This window comes from Poecile atricapillus, chromosome 2, assembly GCF_030490865.1.
Source record: "Poecile atricapillus isolate bPoeAtr1 chromosome 2, bPoeAtr1.hap1, whole genome shotgun sequence".
NCBI classification, from domain to species: domain Eukaryota; kingdom Metazoa; phylum Chordata; class Aves; order Passeriformes; family Paridae; genus Poecile; species Poecile atricapillus.
This window is the reverse complement of record NC_081250.1, coordinates 39,196,952-39,212,650: the sequence shown is the minus strand read 5'-3', so window position 1 is coordinate 39,212,650 and position 15,699 is coordinate 39,196,952. Positions and strand designations below refer to the sequence as shown.

Here is a 15,699-nt window from a genome sequence, read left to right as displayed (position 1 = left end):
TTAGAGGCTATTCTTCTGTAAATTTGCAAAATAAGCTTCTGAGTGAAGCATATTGCTACTTTATCGTAAAAGAAACAAAGGAGTAGGAAGGACTTTTCCATGGTACAGTTTATCAGTCATTTATAAACTATGACTGAGCTCTGAGAGGAAAGATAAATACCAGAAACAACAAAGAAAATCCAGCCTACCACACACCTGAAACCTCTAACCTTAGCTTTATTCTGAAACTGGGGCTGGGCAGATATGTGTATTTTTTACAAAAGAAATGTTTGTGATGCATGGCCTCTTTTCAATCACTCTATTTTAATCATTTAAGTTACCCTCTATCCTTGCTAACTGTGTAAAATGTATTTAGAGAAGGTAAAGCTCCCATTCCTGCTCTCTCTGGAGCATTTTAGGTATCAGACATTTAAGGTATCTCTCAGTGATGGGATCTGCACAAAACTGCTTTCTTCTTTGACAAGGGAATTGCCCAGGAACCTGCATGAATTAAATGTAGTTTGCAGCATTTTTAATAACTAGTGGCAGCAGTCAGGGAACAAAAAACCCCTGCCTCACCAAATCCCGGTAGGCTCAACAGGCAAGCTAGGGCAAAGACATGCAATTTTTAGTTGTTAACCAGGAAAATTTACTCTGTGAGGCTTTGGTAACAATGCAAGCCTGCAACTGGAGTTGCGTAGAAAGACTTACAAAAGACGTACAACCCAGCATGTGCTGTTTAGTGATACCATACAGACAAAACACACTGCGAAGTGGCAGCAGCCAGAGCAGGAGACCCCACCAGTAATCAAAGCTACCAAAGCAGCTATCTAAAAGGAAGCTCAAATGAGCTTATTCCCAGTTGCACAGCACTTTTCCAGGATGTCTGCACTGTCTATCACACTTTGGAAGTCACAGCTTGCAGAATAAACAATTTAATCATCTGACATTATGAGTGGAAACCACCGCTGGCACAAAATGGATGCAGCTACAACAATAAGTAAAGGAAGGCTTGTTGCCAGAAAGCAGGGAAATTGTGATGATGATGTACATCAGGGCAGGACAGGAAGATCTGTGCAAAAACAAATGTCAATGGCTGGTAGAAAGCACCTAGAAATGCCAGCCAGCCAGTGGTGGTGGAGTTCAGCACCAGCCCACTCTGGGAAGGGCTCTGGCTTTGTCTGTCATTACTGGTATTGCCAGCTTGCCATGCACACTTCTGCTTGTTTAGCCATTTATTCTGCAGATGAAGAGTAGGCCTAAGATTCTATGGTCAAAGAAACCTAAATTTGCTCTTGAAACCAGTGTGGCAGTGATTTTCTTTCTTTTTCATTGGCAGAACTCAAAACACAGTGAAAATAAGCAGCTGTCATCCCACATCTTGCATATGGAAATCTAGACCTGTGGATTTAAGAGCAACCCACTATGGGAAAAAAGGTCTATTATTTTTTCATTGTTGTTACACAAATGGAAAAGTTTGAAATATCTCAGGGTTTTGTCATTTCTTAAAAAGAGAAAAGGGCCCAAAGGACATGGATGAGGAGATGAGGAACATTTTACTCCTCTCTAAGCTACCACAGTGGGGATACTCATCTGCAACTACAAAAAATTCACAGCAAAGACAGAGCAGGCCATGTTTGATAAATCCTAATAGTTTCTAAGGTGAAAAAGGTCTTACGGGCTTCACAGGGGAAAAAGAAAAAATAAATCTGATAACAGAGCTTGAAAAATTTGTTCATGGGGCTAGTAATGCCAATTAGCCTAAATTAACCCCTGGTGAGCCTGGAAAAAAACACCATTTTTTATTGTGCCCCTTGCCAAAACATCTTCTGATTCCACAAACCTTGGTTTAATGTAAAAAAACCATCAAAACATTGACTACTTTTTTTTGCTTCTGGAGAGTTTGAAACACTTATGCTGGCCAGCTGGCAGAGAGGCAGCTACCAACAGAATAGGGGAGATGTGTTCCATCAGCTGCAAATCTGCAACGACCAGATTCTTCCAGCAAGGGCACCAAGGCATCCCTAGGACTATGCACGTATTTTTCCACAATTTCGATTTTCACTGAACTCCTGACCTTTTTAGCAAACATGTCAAAGTCTCCAGACAGAACAGTCATCACCTTGAAACAATATGTGAGGGGAAAGAACGGCTGAGATTTTCTGCTTCTCCACTTCAGTGATTTAAACGGAGAGGAAGGCGCTGGTATGTGCTTCCATCTGCTTTTTTCAAATTAAGAAAAAAGAGGAGATGGAATGTATATAATTAAAAAGTTACAGTTAACTTCCTTTCAGTCATGTCTGTAGGATGATTTTTGGCCTGCTATGAAACTCCAGATGGGAAGAGTAATGAATATAATTTAATACAAATAACAGGAGATCAAAGAAGCGCTTTTCTGAGTTATTTCACACAGTTTAATGGAGAACTCAAGAATGAATTATTGCATTTTGCTGTTGTTTTATATTTTTGTTTATGAATATCAATTCCTTTTAACCTAATTTGTGAAGGATCAAACCTATAACCCAATAAAACCATAAAATGTCACCAGGATGGTTGTACAACTGGCTAGCATTTATCCAAAAGGCTGTATGTTGCTAACTGCTCATCGTTTTTTTTTCCTCTCTTCCCCTCCAGTGCCTCAGGATTTATACCACCAATTAAGACAATAATGAGTGCCCCAGGTTGACCTCCCAGGAGCAAGAATTAATTAAGCGCAGTATTTCTTCGTAAAGAATGACACTTTTCCAAACCATTTATGTAGCTGCCCTCCTGCATGGAGGCACAGTATCACAGAAGAATTTTCAAACTGTTATCCCTCAATTGTATGACTGATTTTGGTTTATGCTCATAATTCATGTCTTTATTTTTATCCACTGGGTTTTTGGACGGCTGGAGCGGAGGGACCATTTTCTGTGGACAATGTCACAATTTTACTGGGATGCACATAGGGTTCTTTTTTGCAGAGATATAATGGAAAGACACTAAACAACAGCTACTCTAGCAAACTAGTGGACCTCCTAGTAAAAATAAACAAAAAATCTCCACCAAGCTATGCCCCTGCAGTGACATGCAGATTCCTGCAGCAGGCAGGACAAGGAAAAGACTTATGTTAGCTATGCAATTACCATACTGCAATTACTTGTAGCAGTCTCTCAAATTAACCTTTCCATTTAGCTGCCTGGCAGAGATGGAAACATGTGAAGAGGAAAGGGCAAGCTCAAACACAAACCTACATGGGAGAAAGAAGGTGTGTGTGTGCTCCCAGGAAATTCCCCGCACAGGCAGGCTTTGTGTCCTTCTCCTTCTCCCCTCCCAGCCTTCCCCATAAAGGCTTGCAGAGTTCCTGCACATATTTGGCAGCAGAGTTATTTATCAAAAGAGGCACAGGGACTTTATTTAATTGTCAGCCAGTACAAAAATCCCTGCTTTTCTGCACCATCTGAAATTTATAGCAGCACTAGTTTCTTTCCCGCTATCAGCAACCGAATGTTTAGAGCTCAGCTGAAATAATAATGCAAACTATGCCACAAATATTTATATATGCCTGCAAGCTGGCTGAGGCGCAATTCCCCTCACGCTAGCAGAGAGATCTGCACAGTTTGCGTGCACAGCCAGCTGTTCCCTGCTCTCGCCCCAGCTGACCTGGAGCCAATGCAGCAGCCCAGCCTGAGCCTGGCTGGCTGGGTGGGTGCCTGTGGGTGCTGGCAAAGAGCTGGCTTTGGCCATGCCACAGCATGGCCCCTGCGTACCTTCAACACCCAGCATGTCTCTATTCTCTTTGTCAGACCTGGGAGGAGTTTTAAAACATGCCCGGTCTGCAGCAAAGAAGTTTCTGAGGAGGGATGAAATGACATATGAAAACAATGCAGAAAGCAACTTAAAAATACTCAGAAGAAATAACATGGACATAAACATGCCAAAATAAACCAGATGTCTTGAGCATTATGCTTCCTGGTACAGTTTTCAGTCCTCTATCTGAATGACTCATCAACACACGCTCACTATCTTCCCATAATTTTTTTTTGCTCTTAGTTTTGACAGTTGACATCTAAACAAATATGTTGTACCAGATCTCTTGAAATCTGGCAAGTAATATCTTGTACTTACTACTATATGCTGCACTCTCATTGCCCTGTGTTCAGCAACAAAGAAACTGCTAATATAGAGCTATCCACCAAAATCCACTAAAGCCTAGAGTTTAGTGAAACTTGGATGCCTGGAGACTAGAAAACAGAGTTCAAGTAAACACCCAGAAATATGCAAGTCTGGCTCTCTATTACTGGCAGTAGTCAAGGAAAATTACCTTTCCACACTGCAGCTGAAACTCATTACCAAAGGCGACAGCAGAGGGATGAGTTGGAGCTGGACCAGCTTGGAAAACCCACCATTTTTAAGAGTGAGATGATGGCCATATCCCCCTGCCCAGTTTCCATACGCAGTCAGAGCACCCACAGTCAGAGCATACACAGTCAACGGTCTGGACAACATGCGAAAGCAGACTAAGAAAGGTGGATGAAATAGAGTCTGTGCCAGTGCAAGGGATTAGCAACTGCAGAAACAGAGCCAGAGGAATCAACTGACTAGTTCCTCCAAGCAATAAAGACTTTTAGGGTAACACTAATCAGAGAGATGCATCTTGTTGCAAATGCCAACACAAACCACACTGAGATGATGAAAAAGCATCGTAGGTTTCAGGACAAATGCAGTGTTGCATCCACCTTGCCTGGTGGATCACTCAGCTAAGCTGTAGGGAGGCAAGGGAGAGTCTTGGACTGGGCAACTTTGACAAGAAAACATGACCTTTCAGAGATGAGTGAATGAACTGGAGCTGATTAATCTAACACAGGAAAATCTTAGCAAGATGTTTTCCTGTTTTCTCCCTCCCTTGCCAGACTTCAGTCAATGGCCAGATTCAAGCACAGAGCTCATATAATCACAAGACGATCATTCTTTCAGTTTACAAAAATCACATGGACTTAGATGAAAGGTCTTTTTAGTTAGTTCATCCATTTGGTTCCTGGATGCTGTGCTTGCATCTCTTCTGTTCACCTAAAACTCCCTTTTCTTTCCTTTAAACAAAATATGTAGTTTTCACTTTTGCTTCTATACATGTAATAACCACGGTGCATTAGTATCGACGTATATGGACTGGGCAAGACCATTTGAAGCAGCATCTGAGAAATGCCTTGATCCCATGTTCCAAAAAACCTGCAAAAAAATGGTTATGCTCACTCATTTAAAAAATGAATTCTTTCTTACATGCTCTGCTTAAATATTGCTAAATCTGGAGCACTGCCACTCTTTTGGACCAGCAGAAAGCATGTAAGGATCACGGCGCAAACTGAAGCGGGGACCTAATAATTTGCATATATATTTATCACTGGTGCACAGGGCTGCAAGCAAGGCAAGCACTCCAGAGACAGGGAAGACCTCTCTCCTGTTTGGAAGACTCATCTGGAGAGCAGCCAGCGAGGACACTTGCAGGAGGAGTGAACAGTAGCCCATTGGAGTGGTTACACCACAGCTATAAATCTCTGCTTTCCCTGTTAAGCGCCTGGGAGGAGGGAGAGGGAACTGGCCACAGCTGACAGTAATGGGTCCCATTAAATTGTCGCTTTTAAAGAGACTCTAAAACGAGAACAAACTTGCTTCATAAGCATTTGATCAGTCTGCCTGACACCAGGCAATGGCAGACCCTGCTCACGTGCACTGGCTGGGGGCTGCTGGCTCTCCCCTCCGGCATTGGGTTCTGAATAGCTGGAGTGAAATCACTGACTGCATTTACAGCCAACCAAATCTACATTTTTGGCACTACTTGTAACTGTGTCTCACCTTATAATTTATGCATCCATTATTCTAGACAAGGGATCCAGAAACAATATACTTTTCCCCTCTAAAATATAAGTATTATGATCCAGTTTTTATTGCATAGTAACTTTTCCCACTGAAATATATGAAATGAGAAATTTTAAGCATGGCCACATGAAATCATAAGGGACTTCATGTACAGAAATGTTTTTCTACTTCTCAGCTGTCTCCTGAGTTGAGCTATGGAAATTGTGGGGGCTCCTGCTTATTATCAAAAGGAAGAACAATTTATGAGTAGGGACTCTGAATATTTGGCAAACTAGCTGCAGCAGCACACCACTTAAACAGTTTCCATGTCAACATACCAAAGAATTGGGTGCATGACTTCTTTAACACTACTAGCTTTTATAGCTAGAATACTGAGATGCACAGGTGTCACACCTAGAGGTGTCCCCTGTATATGGGAAGTTCCTCTGAAATAATAAGAATAATAAGAAACTGGAAGAAGAACATGTATATAATTTTCATGATTACCAGAGACAAGGTATCCATGTTTCAAGACTACAATACAATCTAGATACAAAGAGGGAAAGATAGGCACACGGCTGTGATCTCAATTTTGTCATTTTCTGCTTTTTTGAATGGGTACTCAAAAGTGAAAGAATTTCTTTTAGTAAGGCATTTGTTTTGTTTTACAGGGTGAAGAAAAAGAAGAATGTATATCATAAACAAATTGGATAAAGAATCTCTAAAGCTGACTTCATTGGAAATACTGAATCTTGGAAAATTACATCCAGTTGTCTTTTCTGCTACAGCACAGACAAAGACCAGCTCCAAAAATCTAAACAGCTCTAGGATCCATGGTGCAAATTCAATTGCACTCCATTTCCAGAAGAATCTGAAGCAAATGCCCCTCTAGGAAATTTTCTCAAAGGAACACTTCATTCGGGATTAGAAAGAAGCTCTGTTTCCATTATCAGGTCAGTCAGTCAGTTAGCAGATGGCAATGGAAGGCTACTTTCCAAAGTATTTCTGCAAATTGAGAAGCTGACCATTTGCAAACTGGGTGATGGTTTACAAAAACCAGAAAATATAGATAGGTGCATCTTTCAAAGTAAATTCCAAAACTGTAGCAAACAAAGAGCACCTGAATATCTACTTAATACACAAGTGTGAAGAGAGTTAGATAATGATTAATTCCATTTTCTACCATTGTGAAACCCCTTAAGTTTGGATTTACTTCTCTAAGATGTGCCAGTTAGAAAGGCTTTAAGTACATGCTATGAAAAACTCGAACTACAATTTGAAAAGATGCCTAAAGCAAGAACAACAGTGACCTCAACCATCTCACCAGCACCAAAATCACACTCAGCCAGAACTACTCTTGGCAAACTATTCTATTCTTGTTTCCAACAGGAAAAACAATGTGCAGCAAGCTATCCTAAATCTAAATTCAACAAATCAGTTGTATATACTTCTGTATCAACTAACTTCTCATTAACCAGATTTTTTTTAAAGTTCCAGAGTTAGAAAATGAAAGGTAGTTCATTGTAATTTTATACATTTGTAATGCCATAAATATGGCATAGTATAGAAAAATAAGCTAGCACTGTTATCAGAAAATCTCAGAGTATTTAATTTCTGAGATGTTTGCTCTGATATCCCTATTTCCTTATTTGCTGGATTACACCTGCAAACAGTACTCTTAAAGATATTATAAAATCTTGTGTTAAATACGGTGGAAAGCTGCATTTTTTCCTACACTTGCACAATTTGCAGAGTGTGCACACAACAGCCTCTACTCTACAATTATAATTAAAAGCCACATGTGGTCCTTAAACTAATGGAGAGGTATGAAATAGATTGACAAGATGAGAACAAAATAAAAGGTTTTTCCCTCTTTCTGGTGAAGAAAATTGAAAAAGTAAAACCTATTAGAACCTAGTGACAGGAAAATAAAAATACACTCCACACTCCCTGCATGCAAACCAGGGGACTTCTCAGCAGGCAAGTGTGCCAGCCTGAGTTGCAGCTCACCTGCTTCTGGTGTCTCTGGTCAGTACCTCACAGCATGATTTGCATAGACAGCACTTTTACAAGTGGATATAATTTACTTAGTTCTGCTGAAGGTGTTGTAAACCACACACACATTACTGATCCAGTGCGAGCCTGAGCTCTCTCAGATATTTGTTAATAAGCCACAACAGCTACAGGCAGGTGAAAGCTGGAAAGAAATGTGACAAATACATCTACAAGGACTCTTTATCATCCACTGTGGTGCAAGAAACCATGATTCAACTCCAACAGCAACTTGTACATACAAATATAAATTTGAAGTTTCTTCTTTTTACAGTGTATATTCCCAGACAGAGAAAGGCATAGACACTGCCAAAAGAGTAAGACTCAACTACTTCAGCTTATTAATAGTAACAACAACGAAAAAACTGTAATTATAATGGACTAGTTAATGGCCCAAGATCCTGAAAAGATATGCAAGATCAGCATGCACAAAGGCAACATTTATAACAGGAAATGCTCTTGCCAAGCATCATGGGCACTATGGCTTGCTGGCATACAATGGGAAAGCCCACATCTACCTTAGATAATTCCTACTGACCTCTGAAATGGGACCCAAACTGTCCATAGGAGTTCCCTGCCTGCAGGAGGAACACCCCTTGCCACCAGAAACCTTCCAGGTGTACTGCACAGCAAAGCTGTGCCCCAAATGTGGCTGGTCACCAACACACCAGAGTTCAAGAGTCTTGAAGTGCTCTTTTTTGAGACAGCCTTCACTGATGGTATCAGGAATTTTACACAAGAAGGAAGTGCAAGATATAAGCCAAACAATTATACATTATTATTTGACAGTTCATGGAAAATAAGAGAGTACTTTCCCGTTCTTGTTTCTACAGGACTTTAGCCCTTATGCTCACAAATAAGTGGAGCAGTGGGGTTAGCACAGTTAGAAAGTTAATTTGGAATAATCTCTGTGCTTTTATAGCACCAGCATGGATGCCAGAAAAAATTACAGTAATTAGTAAAAACAACTATTCTCACATCTTAAGACGAGCCCCTGGTCTATGACAAGGCAACAGGCAGGGTAAGCAGAAGATTAGCTGTGGATGGAGGTGCTGTACCCTCATGGAGACACTGCTGCTCTTTGTCCATCTCTGCTTCAGAAGGGCAGTGCAGGGGAGAAGCTGATCTATAACCCACAACCTAAGTCCAAAGCACTGGAAAGTATATTTGGTACACAATACAATTTATATTTTTGCTATCTGTCATGGTGAGCAAGTAATTTTATTTCTTCATTCCTGGCGCTCACACAACCCAGAGAGATTTTAATAAACCTGGTAAGACAAAATTTTTGTTCCAAATCCCACCTATTTCATCATGTTTGCTTGCTCTCAGAGTGCTTTCAACTAATATACGCTTCCTCATCTGAAAATTTTTAAACAAATTCAGGATCTGTCAAAAGTTTTATCTTACAAACAAACAAACAAACAAAAAATAATTAAGGACTTATTGAAATAGATACCACCTTTTTCATGGGGCACCTGGCCTTCCTGGGTTTGTTATTTGAAAAGCTACAATTTTAAGGATGGCATTAAAACAATCAGGTCTCCTCTGACAGCACAAAATGAATAAAATTTCCAGGTTTTCAGAACTACATTTAAAGCAGTTGCAACTCATTTAGTGAGTTTCTGCATATGGCACTGCTTTCTGCAAATGAATGGCTTGGAATGTTGCTATGCTGTGAAGTGCTTCCAGTTTAAGATCCGATTATATTAATAGTATGCAGAAAAGTATTTCGAAATACATTTTTCACCTTCTAAAAAGTGTTGTTGATTTAACTGAAACTAGGAGCAATTTTCTGTGATTTGAGGAATTTTTCATAGCTGTGCATGGATGACAGCATGCATCTCTACTGCTGGCACTGTCACTAATACAGCCTAAATGGAGACGAATACTGCTTGATCATTCAAGCTGATCTATATTTTTCTTTGAAACAACAGAAGCTTTTCCCACTGCATTGATGCAAACAATGTTACTTCTTTCCCTGATACAAATCATACCATACACATATTTTAACGTTTACATTTCTTACTTTCTGTTCCAGTTATAGGTGATTAAAATGTGCTGAGAAAACAAAACCAAACAAATACATGGAATGTTAGTTAGCTAGCTTTATGAAGTGTGTTTTTATTTTTTACTGCTAAATAGCTGAGAAAATTCTATGTCTGGATCCTTAATTCCCTGTAAAGGGGCATAAATATAGGCTTAAACATAATTATATTATAGCTAGAAGCTAACATGTGCATGAGTGGTGTTATCAAAAAGAACTGCTGCTTAAGATCCCTTCACAATCCCAAAACTGCCTAAGAAAATGCAAATCTGTTCTCACATGATGTAAGAGGCATTATTAAAAGGAAAAGGCATCTGTCCCAAAGGACACTGTTCCATAAAGGGAACTTTCTTATAACAATCCATAAAATATTTTAGGTCTCTCAGCAACATTTCTCGCAGACCAAAGCATAATATCACAGAATCATGATATCATTTAGGGTGGAAATAACATTCTTGCCATCAAATTTCAAACAAACAAATAAAATGAAAGCCAGTTCCTCTCTCTCGCTCTCTCTCTCTCTCTCTGTGTAGCATTTTGTAAACTAGTTGTTGAACCAGTGCTGATCAGGGACTCATGGCCAGCAACAGGGAAACCCCCAGCCCCTCAGCATCCAGAGGGACATAATCATAGGGGACATCGTATGAGAGAACATTAACACAGTTGTGTTTGGGCACCTAACCCAACGGCTCATAGAGACAGGCTGTTCTAGAGGGTGATCCAGAGCAGGTCTGGTTTAGATGTTTTCAAATCAGCAACCACAGGAGCTTCTCTCGCTTGTAACAGACTACAGACAGCCCAGCCTTCAAAGTTAGGCAGTAATTTTGGGCCTCAAATTGAGTGGTGGCACTGCCTTGCGCTGCATCTGTAAGCGATTAAGTTAAAACTGTAACAAAATGACAGCTTTTCTCCTAAGCTTAACATCTTCAGCTTAACAACAAATTTGAATGAAGCAAAAACTGTTTTGTTTTCTCTATTTTTTTTCTCTGTGTGGATGCTATCTTGGGGAGTTAGTCCTACAAAATTACAGACCTAAATGTCAAGGTTTATATCAATGCCTATTTTTTCATATTGCTTCAAGTCTTTGCAATAATAAAAACATATATTTGAGTCAGGAATATGTCAAACAAATAGACATATTTTCATAGTTGAAGACCCTTGAAAATATATTAAATGTGGTTACCCTTTTAATTTATCCCATATTAGATGTGATTCTATATGAAAACTCTTGATGGAAGGAAAGCTATCCTTATTTTATGATAAAAGCCAACTTGGGATCACTCAGTATTGAAGCAGTTAATAACTACATTTTTGTCTGTTAGCATCAATAACAGGCAGAGAGGCATCTTCATCATTCAGACAAAACTGCTGGACCGTAAACCTAGCCTCTTATATGCTGCGCTGTCTTCTCCCATGAAACTGCTCTAGGCATCTTTGCTGCCCACCGAATTCAAGCCAGTAATCTGGGCAGGACTGTCAGCAGAGGAATGCCATCTTTTAAATGCCCAGAACAAGAGACAAGGCTTTCAGAGACAGCTGAAGCTGCCAGAACACCAGCTTCTCCTCCTCACCCACACAATGATGGCATTGTGTGGGGAATCCAGACCACTACTCTCAGTCCCTCTTCCTGCAAACCCGGCTACAACAACGACTCAAGTCAGGACCAAAGAGCTGAGCGTTTGGTGACAGTCATCCCTATAATCACTTGCACCAGCTGGATAAATCCAGATTGCTCATTTTCCATGGAATTTGTTTGCGTGCTATCCAGCAACACCCAGAGACTGGGGGAGGAAAAGAGAAAGATCTCCGAAGTCTCTAACTGAGGTCATGAAACAACACAAGTAGGTTCCAAAACCTACCTCTGAAATGCCATGCAGTTTACAAAATGGGAAAGTTGTAAATAAGCTGAATATTGTCAATGTACTGTTTTACACATAAAAAGATGGACTGTCTATGGAATTTTTCTTACAAAATACAAGTACATTATGAAGATCAGTTTGATTTTGAAACTAACACATACAGAAAGCAAATGATCAGCTATGAGGCACACACACTTTCATGTTTTGTGTAACACCCAGAAATAAACACAGAAGCTCATTTGGGTTTTTTTTTTCTTTTAACCAGTTTGAAATTCTCATTGTGGTTCACAAGCGCCTATTATGAAATACTTCATCCTCTAAAAACCTTAAATTACTAACATATCAACACAAGCCACAGAAGAGTCTTTCTAGTACCGCACAGTACTGAAGACTCCAGTAATGAATAAGACAGCAAGGTCACTAAAGTATTTGGCAAAGGAGATTAGGAGGTTGTTCCCAGGTACCTGAAAAAGTAAGAACCAAGGATGACAGTGAGTGGGAAATGAGGAAGCGAAGACAGGAGAAGGCCCCAATCCTATGTGAGAAGACCACAGCAATGGTTTGAGAGTGAAGACAGCTGAAGCCAGATTCTCAGATTCTGGAGGAGAAATGACAACAGACAGGGTAAAATCTGTAAAAAAAAAATAAAAATCTGTAGGGTAAAATAGAATCAGAAACAGACCAGATTCAGATTTCTGCAGACCAGAAATTATGTCATCATGACAGGATGTCTGAAAGAACTGACAATATTGTTGGTGATGACACAAAGAGAGGATGGAAAGCTCTGTCTTCATGAACTCTGTGTCCAAGGTAGCAGTGAGGTGAGCAAGACGACACGCCAGGGAAAGATGGGAGGGGAGAAGTCAGAAATAGGGGTACTTTGGAAATCATCCATGAGTTGGTGGCAGCTGAGGGAAGATAAAATTTACAGCTCAGTGTTTCCCAAATTGAACATCACAAGGTTATAGCCACCATCCACAGCTCTCCAAGGGCTCCTGGCTGGAAGGGTCTCAATTAAAAATACACCTGTTATAAGCAGAATATTGCCATGACATCCCCCATTGGTCTACCATAAAAAGAGGTCAGTAAACAATGCTTTTTAAAATAGAAAACCAAAGAACTGAACCTTGGGGAATGGCACTAGGAACTGGATAAAGAGACATTTAAGGAGATATTGAAAAATTAGCAAGGAAAGAGTCCTGAAAGCCAGGAAAAAGAAAGCCTGATGAATCAAAGGCAGCCATCAACCCAAAACCCGTAGGACAGAAAATTGTCCCTTGCATTAGATGATGACTAACAATGATCACTGTGGCAGCAGCTTCACTGGAGCTCAAAAGAGAAAGGCAAAGAGAAGGAAACAGAGAGAAAACTAGAGGAAAACAAATGGAAAGCCAGGACAGAGAAACGAAAGATTAGGGTCCTAATTAGATAAATATGATGTGAGCAGAGTTTTCCATTTGTGTTTCCCTTGGGAAACAAGACCGCCAGGAGTTCAAAGTGAAAGGTAAATGAGACAGAAGGGAAAAAAAAAAAAGACTTGAGAAAAGGACTTCAGAACATAGGAAGGTGCAAATGCAGGAGAAAAAATTAGTGAATTTAAGATTTAACATCACAGAATGGAGACTGCAAATTTGATGAAGAAAGAAGAAGGGAAAATAGAAGTGAAAAAGGAGAAAATTGCAACAGTCAGATGAAAAGAGAAAGAAAGGGATTGGCTGATATTTTAGTCTAGTTTCTTATGGAATGAGATTGCCTCTCCCCATCCCAACAGCTTCTGAATATGCTGGTCAGCTTCAGTGACAAATCTTGAAGAAAACAGAGCTCTTGGAAATTGTATGAAAATGTGTCTTCAAGGTAAAGGGGTAATGAATTTGAGTTTCCTAACTACACAAAAGGCTGTAACTTCCTTATAATAATAATATAATACTCCCTTGATTGACCAAAGAATCAGCATGAAACTGAAGCTCCATACCAAGCAGAAGTCTTCAGTGAAACACAGGCTCTCTAACAAACTTTGGTTAATCAACTGAAAGGCAGAGATCCATGAGAGAGAAGGCTTCCTCAAGCAGCAGTGCTCAGTTCTCAGTGCCTATTGAACTTGCAAAGCAACAGGCAAATTTTTGTATGAAAAAGGCTGGAAAGAAAAGAGGTGCATGAAGAACTGGTATTGAGAACAGAGGGTGAAAGTGGGCTTAAGAACAGGAAGAAGCCTGTAAGTATACAAATCAGAAGTTCAAGGTGGTAGTTTTCTTGAGGTACAGGACCAACAGCTGATGACAGTATGAAAGCAAGTGTAAAGATGAAGGAAAAGAAAAATAAACCAAACAGTCAAAAAGGGCTCAAGAGGAAATGTGGATGCTAAATGCAAAAAGAAGGGAACAGAGCTGTGAAACTAAGTCACAGGCTTCTCATTCTGGCTTGAGAAAGCATGAGAAAGAATCCAACAGTCCTTCGTAAAGGACAACAATCTTTGCAGGTGGTGTTTAGGAAAACAGTCAAGAAGTGACGTTACACTTAACCAATGATGGTAGATGTGTTGCTTTAATGACCAATGAGAGTTTTACCTCTCGGACTTTCTCAAACATGTCTATAAAAGAAGATCAAGAATAATAAACTTTGCTCTCCTGTTCAACACACAAGAGAGTCTGTGTCATTCTTCTCGCCATTCCCAATAGAGCGACATGGAAAGGGTAACATTCTTCAGAAAAAGAGTGGAAACTGGCAACACAGGTTGCTGAGGTGTCCTCTGCTGTTGCAGTCCGCTCTCTGCTCTCTGCTGACATCCAGCTCACCACTTCTGTTGACCTGAAAGCTCAGATAACTTTCAACAGCAAATGAAGCACCTGACTGTCCACCAAAGGGACCAGTGGTTGATTCAGCAGCCACATCATGTTCTTGCTATTTTCTACCATTCACTAAGGATATTGATTCAATCCATGGAAGAGATTCCATAAAACCTTAGTCCAACCTGTTGCAGAGCTAGCGTCAACAAACCCAAATATTACCAGTCTCAAGCAGCCAACTTACTACTTTGGAATCTTGTTATTTCTCATAGACTTTGAGTGAAACCAATCTTTTTTTTTTCTCTTCTTTTAACATCAGCTATCGTTAAGTGCTGAATTACCCCATCTTGCAAATTAGCAAGTAAGTGAAGACAATATTTTTGTTCTTGTTGAGTAATGGCTAACACATTACAAGATGGATTTCCTCATGTATTCTGACAAGTGAGATCATGCTTTAATTATTTATGAAAAAGCTTTGCAATGCAGGCCAGTGAAAGTCCTACAGTGTATATTTGCATATTTTTCAGAAAGAATTAACTCTTAGGGACACATGACCTTCGTGCCGCGGTCTGCAATTATGTCTGTGATTAGAGGTAACATGGGTGAGCAAGTTACACTACCAGCATTTGCATGTTAGCATCTGAGTATGATGAGATTAAGAAATCAGCTAAGTTCTTCTTAAAAACCAGTTAAGTTGTGATAGTTTTTTGGTATCTAAAAGAAAAAAATACAGACAGGACATCTAAAAAAACCCTCAATAATACCAGAAAGAGGTTCTAAAACTGAGGTGAGATTAAGAAGTTACTTCCACTAATTCAGTCACTACAGCTATAAAAAAGGGGGGAAACCAGATTTCAGTCCTTTAGTTTTTTGTCTAATGACATAAACCCAGGACTGTGATATTTTGTATAAGTACAAAATGCCACTAGCATGGAAGAAGTTGAATTTTCAAAGGATAAAGTAAAAATGGCTAACTAAATCACAAAAATAAACCTGCAAAATGTCTTTTGTTAATTTATTCTAAGAACTTTATTTATATGGCTATAGCACCTGTCACATTTTCAGCATGCATTAGTACTGTACTAAACACTACACATCTATTTTAAGCTAAAGGATGAAAATCATAGGTCTTTAACTGTTAAGA

The 15,699-nt window shown here is 39.7% G+C and overlaps 1 protein-coding gene across 1 annotated transcript in view; it reads right to left on the bottom strand.

The window, feature by feature from the left end:
- The window catches only part of RARB (retinoic acid receptor beta), a 92,395-nt gene that overhangs the window by 50,615 nt on the left and 26,081 nt on the right, over positions 1-15,699 (bottom strand). The gene's annotated exons all lie outside the window — the stretch shown is intronic.